The following is a 10,060-nucleotide window of genomic DNA, read 5'->3' as shown; positions in this document are numbered from 1 at the left end:
CTGTATATACGTACACAGTGCCGCAATTGGAAAACAAGACTTATGCTAGAAAAAATAATGATCCCATGTATCAGTAAACTTCCTCTCTCATCTACACACTGCATGTAATGATCAGAAGCAACTTGAACAACTGGTGGAAGGTTGTGACTGATATACTGTTCAATGTTCTCATCAAAGCCCTTTGAATGGTGTTGATATTTGAATGAAAATAACAGTCTTTCAGTAGTGTCTTGAGCTTCAGAAACAAAAAAAAGAGTCACACAGGGCTAAGTCTGGTGAATACGGTGAGTGTGACAGTATGCAGACTTTTTTGCTAGCCAAAAACTCCTGAACAGTGAGAGGTGCGTTGTCATGCAAGAGGAACCAACTGCAGTCTTCTCCATACAAAACCGCACGTGATGGATTCTCTGCAAGAATTGTTTTCAAAACATTGAAATAGTAGGCAGCACTAACACTTTTGATATTGGGCGGCCTGAATTCTTTGTGCACAATTCACTTGCTGTTGTAGAAAGTGATGAGCATAGTTTTGGTTCTTGACTTTTCTTGATGATTTTTGGATTTTGGAGAGTTTGTCAACTTCCACACTGCACTTTGTCACTTTGTTGTGGGGTTGTACTGAAAACACCATTTCTTGTCATCCGTAATGATCAAATTCAGTTATTTGGATTTGCTTTTGCCTGCCTCAGTGAGTAATCTACAGTGTACAATCCTGTGTCATTGATCGTCTGTTAATGAATGTGGAACTGCAAACAGACCTTCGTTTTCTTCTAATCCTGGGTTATTATTTGTTGAATGGTTTTCTTATTAATGCACAGATCTTCTGAAATTAATTGGAGTGTTGTATGTCGATCATTGGTAATGATTTCCTGCAATTTTTTAATCAACTCTGGAATTGTTTTTTGATGGGATATTCGTTGTCTTCCAGTGATGCTCTTCCGTGGGTGAAATGTTTATGTCACTCGAATGCACATTCATGAGAAAGACAACTCTCTCCATACACTTGCTTCATCATCTGAAACATTTCCGTGGCACCTTTGTGTGCTCAAACACAAAATTTGATCTTTCCCCTTTGTTCCATTGTCCCTTCACAATACAGACACAGGATAGATGTTCAGTTCAGCCCATGCACTTCTGAAATTGTGGCAATTTCTGCTGACCCTTGACTGCGGTGCTCAAGGAACAATCACTCTTTCGCTTCCTGTGTACTTCTAATAGATGGCAGCTCCAGCACTTGTTTTATAACATTAGTCTCATTTTTCATTTGCCATGCTGTGTATGTAGTATATACATATAATTGAACGAAATGTTAAAACAACAGCTCAAGAAAGTGATACTGGAGAATATAGAATATGGAAAATTTAAGATATATATTAAAAAATTGGAAAAGAGGTTAGTTAAAATTATGGAAAGGTATGTGTGCCCAAAGTTATAAAAATAAGAAGCCTAAAAAATAATAATAAAAATATAAAATAATGCTAAAATTATCATAGCTAATTATCATAGTAGTAAACATTGCATATCCGTTATCAAGGGGTTTTTTTTCAGCAGTGGTACTTGGACATACTGGGAGCACTATTGGATACATCTAAATAATAATCAGTAATAGCTATCTGTTTCTGATTGCAACCTGCCAGTAATGGAAATACCAAATAATATTCTAAAAGGCCAGAGTTAGAATATGAGATAAAAATATACAATATAGAGCAAAGGTTTTATTAAAATTAGCATTAGTAGAGGCGTATGATGCAAGAAAGCAAACTTATGCAGCATCAGCCAAACAAAAAAAAAAAAAAACCCCTCCCATTTTGCCCCTCCATTCGTTCCAAATGCCTGTCCAGCTCAGCCTTAAATTTATTTAAGCTATCAACTTCTACAACAAAAGATGGAAGTCTGTTCCACGCATCAACTACCTGTTGGCTAAAGGCAAATTTCCGCACAACTGTTCTACAACTATCTTTCCTCAATTTGAATCTGTGACCCCCTCAGGTTCTTAGTCTGACCAAGAGGAAGAATCCCATCAGCATTCAGCTTGCTCATCCCTTTCCAGGCCTTATACACGTCAATCAATCACCTCACAGGTGCCTACTCTCCAGGTGCTGCAATTTGCAGAACTTAAGCTTTTCTTGGTAAGAGCACCCCCATTGTTCCCCTCACCAATCTTGTTGCCCTTCTTTGTACTACAGACCGGTATACAGTACTTTAAGTTGTGGCCTGACCATTTCCTTGTATAACGGAATAATCACCTCCCTGTCCCTGCTAGCAAAATTTCTATATATCATTGACAAGACTCGATGACCTGCCCTGGCAGACCGTCTGCACTGCTCAGCAAACTTCACATTTGACCGAACAATTACCCCCAGGTCTTTTTCACTTTCGACTTCCCTGAGTGTAGTTACCACCCAGTTGGTACGTTTCTCTTGGGTTGTTGCTACCCGTATGCGTACTTTGCATTTGTCAATGTTAATCTTCAGTTGCCACTTCTGACCATTTGCCCAACTTATCTAGATCCAGTTGGAGTAGCATACTGTCTTTACTGTCGTTAACAACCTTGCCAACCTTTCTATCATCTGCAAACTTGGACAGTAAGCCTGATATACCTTCATCAATATCATTGATAAATATACAAAACAACAATGGTGGCTCAACACTAAACCCTGGGGGAACTCTACTAATAACATTTGTCCACAAAGAGCAGTGTCCATTGATTACCACCCCTGTCGTCTCCCACTCAACCATCCCTTTATTCATTGTAGCAACTTACCCTTAATGCCATTACTCTCCAATTTGTACAGCAGCCTTCCATGTGCAACAGTATCAAAAGCTTTCTTGAAATCCAAGTATATGATATCAAAATTATTTTTGGCATTCAGTTCCTTTGTGATCATATCATAATATCTAATCAAATTGGTCAGGCAAGACTTCCCCTTAACAAAACCATGCTGTGTCTGAGCTATAACTGAAGTCTTGTCTAAATGATCCTGCAGTGCTTCTTTAACCAGTGCCTCCATTATTTTCCCTGGAACACAAGTTAAACTAACAGGTCTATAGTTACCTGGGTCACTTTTTCAACCCCATTTGTGAATTGGTGATACATTTGTACATCTCCAATCCATGGGAACCTCCCCTGAGTCCAAGGAAGCTCTCATAATTAAAGCTAAGGGTTTGCTTCCTTCCTTTGCTGCCCCCTTTAATATAACTGGATAGATCGCGTCCGCCCCAGGTGCCTTTTTTATGTTTAACTTCAACAATTTCTCCTCCTCTTTGCTCTGAGTTATTACAAAATCACTTAGCTTCCTGTTAGAGTTTGATAAACTTCTGACACTCTCCTCATTGAATAACTCCTCATGTGTGAATGTAGATGCAAAATAGTCATTCAGTTTATCAGCTTTTTTTTTTTGGTAGTTTTTGGCGCATAGGCTTCTGTGGCCATAATGCACCTTCCAAGGTTTTTGCAGTACTTTGATCCAAGCCCGAGGCAGGAATCGAACCTGCAACCTTTGGGTTGCCAGGCAGGCACTTTACCCACCTGGCTAACCTGGTCGGCAGTTTATCAGCTACCTGAGCATGATCATCAATAGTCAACCCATCTATGTTAAGTGGTCCAATCTGAATCTGATTCATCCCTTTCCTTCTAGAGTTTACGTAAGCAAAGAACTCTTTGCTGTTTTACTTTGCATTCTTTGCCAAAGATTTCTAGTAATCTACCTTCGTCTGTCTGACCTTTGTGACGTGATTACAGACTAGCTTATATCTGCCATATGCATATTTTTCTTCTCTGCCCCAAGCCTCATTAATTCATCTGACATCCATTTAGGCCTAAACCTTGAACAGTATTTCTTAGTTGGAATGAAATGCCTAGTAGCCTCCAAAATTAAGTCACTGAAAACTTTCCATTTAGAATTCAATGTTGGTAACATCATCAGTTGATCCCACTGTATAGAATTTAAAAACTGTCTGAGACACCTGTAGTCACATTGCTGTGTCTGAGGTATAACTGAAGTCTTGTCTAAATGATCCTGCAGTGCTTCTTTAACCAGTGCCTCCATTATTTTCCCTGGAACACAAGTTAAACTAACAGGTCTATAGTTACCTGGGTCACTTTTTCAACCCCATTTGTGAATTGGTGATACATTTGTACATCTCCAATCCATGGGAACCTCCCCTGAGTCCAAGGAAGCTCTCATAATTAAAGCTAAGGGTTTGCTTCCTTCCTTTGCTGCCCCCTTTAATATAACTGGATAGATCGCGTCCGCCCCCAGGTGCCTTTTTTATGTTTAACTTCAACAATTTCTCCTCCTCTTTGCTCTGAGTTATTACAAAATCACTTAGCTCCCTGTTAGAGTTTGATAAACTTCTGACACCCTCCTCATTGAATAACTCCTCATGTGTGAATGTAGATGCAAAATAGTCATTCAGTTTATCAGCTTTTTTTTTTTTTTTTTTTGGTAGTTTTTGGCGCATAGGCTTCTGTGGCCATAATGCACCTTCCAAGGTTCCCCTGAGTCATTAGCATTAGCATTAGTAGAGGCATTTGATGCAAGAAAGCAAGCTTATGCAGCATCAGCCAAAAAAAAAAAAAAAAAAAAAAAAAAGTAACATAAATAAATAAAAATAACCACTTCCACTTCACCCCTCTGTTCGTTCGAAATACCTGTCCAGCTGAGCCTTAAACTTATTTAGGCTATCAACTTCCACGACAAGGGATGGAAGTCTGTTCCACCCACCAACCACCCGCTGGCTAAAGGCAAATTTCCGCACATCTATCCTACATCTGTCTTTCCTCAATTTGAATTTATGCCCTCTCAGGTGATTTTTCTGAGCTAGAGGAAGAATCCCATCAGCATTGAGCATGCTCAAACCATTCAAGGCTTTGTACACCTCTATCAGATCACCCCGCTGGTGCCTAGTTTCCAGACACTGTAATTTGCAAAACTTAAGCCTTTCTTCGTAAGAGAACTCCTTTGTCCCATTCACCAATCTAGTTGCCCTTCTCTGTACTCGTTCCAGCAGCTCTACATCCTTCCTGAAATGAGGCCTCCAGGCCTGTATACAGTACTCTAGGTGTGGCCTGACCATTGCCTTATACAAGGGAATAATCACCTCCTTATCCCTGCTAGAAAAATTCCTATATATCATTGACAATACACCATGAGCTACTCTTGCAGCTCGTCTGCACTGCTCAGAGAACTTCATATCTGCCTGCACCACCACCCCCAGGTCCCTTTCATTCTCTACCACTGTCAGTGTAGTACCACAGAGTTGATACGTTGCTCTGGGGTTGCTGTTTCCCATATGTAGTACTTTACATTTGTCAATGTTAAACTTCATTTGCCACCTCGAAGCCCATCTGCTCAACCTTTCCAAATCCTGTTGCAGCAGCATAGTGTCAGTAGTGTCCTTGACAACCCTGCCAACCTTCGTCTCGTCTGCAAACTTGGACATTAAGCCTGATATACCATCATCAATATCATTTATAAATACAGAAAACAATAAAGGCCCCAATACTGAACCCTGAGGGACTCCACTAATAACATTAGTCCACGATGAGCAGTGTCCATTGATTACCACTCTCTGTCTTCTCCCCCTCAACCACCCCTTTATCCATAGCAGCAACTTGCCTCCAATGCCACACTGCTCCAATTTGTGCAGCAGTCTTCCATGTGCAACAGTATCAAAAGCCTTTCTAAGATCCAAGTATATAATATCAAAGTTATTCCCTGCATCCAGTTCTTTTGTGACTGCATCATAGTATCCAATCAAATTGGTCAGGCAAGACTTCCCCTTAACAAAACCATGCTGTGTCCTAGCTATAACTGAAGTCTTGTCTAGATGATCCTGCAGTGCTTCTTTCACCAGTGCCTCCATTAATTTTCCGGGAACAGAAGTTAAACTCACAGGTCTATAATTACTTGTGTCAGCCTTTGATCCCCCTTTGTGAATTGGGGTCACATTTGCACATCTCCAGTCAATGGGTACCTCCCCTGAGTCCAAGGAAGCTCTCATAATTATGGCTAAGGGTTTGCTTACCTCCTTTGCTGCCTCCTTTAATATAACTGGATAGATCCCATCCACCCCAGGTGCCTTTCTTGTGTTTATCTTCAACAATTTCTCCTCCACTTTGCTCTCAGTTATTACAAGATTCTCTAGCTTACTGCTAGAGTTGAATACACCTCTGGCATTCCCCTCGCTGAATAACTCCTCATGTGTGAATGTCGATGCAAAATATTCATTTAGTTTGTTAGCTACCCGAGCAGGGTCATCAACAGTTGACCCATCGATCTCAAGTGGACCAATCTGATTCGTCCCCTTCCTTCTAGAGTTTACATAAGTAAAGAACTCTTTGCTGTTTTTCTTCGCATCCCTTGCCAAGGATCTCTCGTAATCTGCCTTCGCCTGCCTAACCTCCTTTGTAACTTGGTTACAGATCAACTTGTATCTATCATAGGCGTCCGTGTCACGTGTTAATTTGTATGTATCCCATGCATTTTTCTTCTCTGCCATATGCCTCATTAGTTCATCTGACAACCATTTAGGCCTAAACCTTGAACAATATTTCTTAGTTGGTATGTAAAGCCTAGTAGCTTCCACGATAAGTTCTTTGAATGCTTCCCATTTTGAATTTGCTGTTGGCAATATCATCAGTTGATCCCACTGTATGGAATTTAAATACTGTCTCAGTCCATTGTAGTCGCCTTTACGAAAGCAATACCCCTTCCCTTTACCCCTAATGGTAGTTACCTCTTTGAGTAACTCCCACTTCAGCACACTGTGATCACTGCCACCAAGTGGTTCATTTATCTGCAGATTCTTAATGCATGAAGAATCACTACTGATAATCAAATCAAGAGTATTACTCCCTCTAGTTGCCTCCCGAACATGCTGATGTAGAAAACAATCATCCAATAAATCCACAAAAGCCTTGCTACTGTGTGAGTGACCAGCCCCCAAATTCCAGTCAATATCTGGGAAATTAAAATCCCCCATTATAAGACTCTCTGATTTACTGGCCCACTCTATTTCTCCGAACAGTTTCTTATTATACTCATCAGAGTCATTAGGCCTATAGCACACTCCTACTCTCAATTTTGATCTCCCAATGCTTATGTCACACCAAACTGACTCGACACTGCACTGTCCAGCGATGTCGACTGGCTTCACTTCCTTGGATTTTATGTGTTTTTTAACTAATAGCATAACCCCTCCTCCCTTCCTATCCTGTCTATCCTTTCTGTAGACATTGTACTCCCCAAATTCCAGTTCTGCATTTCTTATATCTGTGTGACACCACGTCTCTGAAATCCCCACAATATCTGCCTTTGATGTTTTGAGCAATACCTCAAGGAAGCTCTCATAATTAAAGCTAAGGGTTTGCTTCCTTCCTTTGCTGCCCCCTTTAATATAACTGGATAGATCGCGTCCGCCCCAGGTGCCTTTTTTATGTTTAACTTCAACAATTTCTCCTCCTCTTTGCTCTGAGTTATTACAAAATCACTTAGCTCCCTGTTAGAGTTTGATAAACTTCTGACACTCTCCTCATTGAATAACTCCTCATGTGTGAATGTAGATGCAAAATAGTCATTCAGTTTATCAGCTTTTTTTTTTTTTTTTTTTTTTGGTAGTTTTTGGCGCATAGGCTTCTGTGGCCATAATGCACCTTCCAAGGTTTTTGCAGTACTTTGATCCAAGCCCGAGGCAGGAATCGAACCTGCAACCTTTGGGTTGCCAGGCAGGCACTTTACCCACCTGGCTAACCTGGTCGGCAGTTTATCAGCTACCTGAGCATGATCATCAATAGTCAACCCATCTATGTTAAGTGGTCCAATCTGAATCTGATTCATCCCTTTCCTTCTAGAGTTTACGTAAGCAAAGAACTCTTTGCTGTTTTACTTTGCATTCTTTGCCAAAGATTTCTAGTAATCTACCTTCGTCTGTCTGACCTTTGTGACGTGATTACAGACTAGCTTATATCTGCCATATGCATATTTTTCTTCTCTGCCCCAAGCCTCATTAATTCATCTGACATCCATTTAGGCCTAAACCTTGAACAGTATTTCTTAGTTGGAATGAAATGCCTAGTAGCCTCCAAAATTAAGTCACTGAAAACTTTCCATTTAGAATTCAACGTTGGTAACATCATCAGTTGATCCCACTGTATAGAATTTAAAAACTGTCTGAGACACCTGTAGTCACATTTATGAAAGCAAAAGCCCTTCCCTTTAGCCTTGATGGCAGTTACATCTTTAAGTAATTCCCACATCGGTACATTGTGATCACTGTCACCCAGTGGTTCCTTTATCTGCAAATTCTTAAATGTATGAATAATCACTGCTGATAATTAGATATAGATTATTACTTCCTCTGGTTGCCTCTCGAAAATGTTGCTGTAGAAAACAGTCATCCAATAAATCCACAAAATTCTTGATAGTGTGCGAGTGACCAATCCACAAGTTCCAGTCAATATCTGGAAAGTTAAAATTCCCCATTATAAGATATTCTGGTTAACTGGCCCACTCTTTTTCTCTGCACAATTGCTCATTTTACTCATCAGAGTCATTAGGCCTATAGCACACTGCTACTCTCAATTTAATTTCCCAGTGCTTATGTCACACCAAACTGACTCAACACTGCACTGTCCACCCATGTCAACTAGATGCACTTCGTTAAATTTTGTGTTTCTTAACTAATAGCATAACCCCTCTTCCCTTCCTATCCTGTCTATCCTTCCTGTACACACTGTATTCCCCAAATTCCACTTCTGCATTACCTATATCTGTATGACACCATGTCTCTGATATCCCAACAATATCTGCCTTTGATGTTTTGACCAACACATCAAATTCCTCAAATTTATTTACTTAGCATCGGTGTACACGCGAGTATACATGCACCTGTTCATATTCTTAGCTACCCTAACAAAGTAATTACAATTAAATACCCATGTATTTACTTGTTCCGCAACGACTCCTAGCAGTCTCTGAAATCCCCAGCATCTTGTTTTCCAGGCTGCTGCTAATTCCAATAGAAGCATTGCAAGGATCACTTTCACCTCTGCCAGTGCTACTGTTTATCTATTAGTCCGTGTAATCCCCCAAGCTAGCAGTTTTCAGAACCTCCTAAACACTGTCTGGATAGCATTAGAAGAAAGTGTGTAGCAAATAATTTTTAATTTTGTTCAGTATGTGTCAGTTGCATCTTATCATCTGAAAAATATGGTATATCCTTACATTTTAGTATATTTATGGGTTTTTTTTTCTATATTTTATTTTCTGTGATATTTATGAAAGTAACCCACCCAAAGTTACATTTTCCCCTTCCCCCCCTGCATTGTGGAGTATGCAGGACATTCCCTAAGGCACTTGATAAGCCATGGTTCAGCAATATCTTAAATTCTCTGCATGTTCTTTTAGATATTTGTGGAGTTTGGAATCTATGCTGGAACCATTCTGTGTTAATCTTATGAATCGGTAATGTTTTGTCGATTATGCTGATGAGTGTTCTGTTTTATAAAATATTCCATTTTAAAGCTCTGTATACTTTATATGTTAGGATGCTTTGTTTTATCCACTGGGGACCATGTACCTTAATCCCGGGTCTGAATACATAGTTGATTTTGTGGTTCATACATAATTATCATTAAGCAATGTTTTTCCTTTTCTCTAGTTTATTTGCATCTAGTTTTTTTTGCATCTCTTTGTACAGGAACCCGAGTCTGATCCATTAGTTGCAATGGGGTTTGAAATAGTTCAAGTGATTGTAAGTATAGGGGTAGTATGGTACTGAGCAAGAGTTGCATATGAAAGATGCCAAATGACACTATTCGATTTCTTTTGTTGTCATCACAAGTGGAAGGAATACACAGCCAGGTCTGTGTGCTGTTGTTATATATCACTTTTTGAAATGAGGTGAACTACTTACCTTATTTAAATTTAATTAAGCTATGCCGTGTGCGTTTAATGCTTTTGGTTTTGAAAATGGGTATTTTAATGCTCCAGCAACAAAATTCTTAGACAAAGGACAGTTCATGAAAATGGAACCTGTGTGGTTCAAAGATTTTAAAGAT

The 10,060-nt window shown here is 39.7% G+C and overlaps 1 protein-coding gene across 1 annotated transcript in view; it reads left to right on the top strand.

Annotated features, from left to right (window-relative positions):
* Nucleotides 1–1,780: 1,780 nt before the first annotated feature.
* The window catches only part of LOC150083213 (uncharacterized), a 380,452-nt gene continuing 372,172 nt past the window's right edge, over nt 1,781–10,060 (top strand). The window contains exons 1-2 of the mRNA XM_090378437.1: nt 1,781–2,126; nt 9,700–9,902. The gene's annotated coding sequence lies outside the window, so the exon portion shown is untranslated. The remainder of the gene's footprint in view (nt 2,127–9,699; nt 9,903–10,060) is intronic.

The sequence above is a fragment of the Mastigoproctus giganteus genome, chromosome 7, assembly GCF_048544385.1.
Source record: "Mastigoproctus giganteus isolate SK-2022 chromosome 7, ASM4854438v1, whole genome shotgun sequence".
Classification (NCBI taxonomy): domain Eukaryota; kingdom Metazoa; phylum Arthropoda; class Arachnida; order Uropygi; family Thelyphonidae; genus Mastigoproctus; species Mastigoproctus giganteus.
The sequence above is the reverse complement of the archived record's forward strand: the minus strand, read 5'-3'. Positions and strand labels throughout refer to the sequence as shown.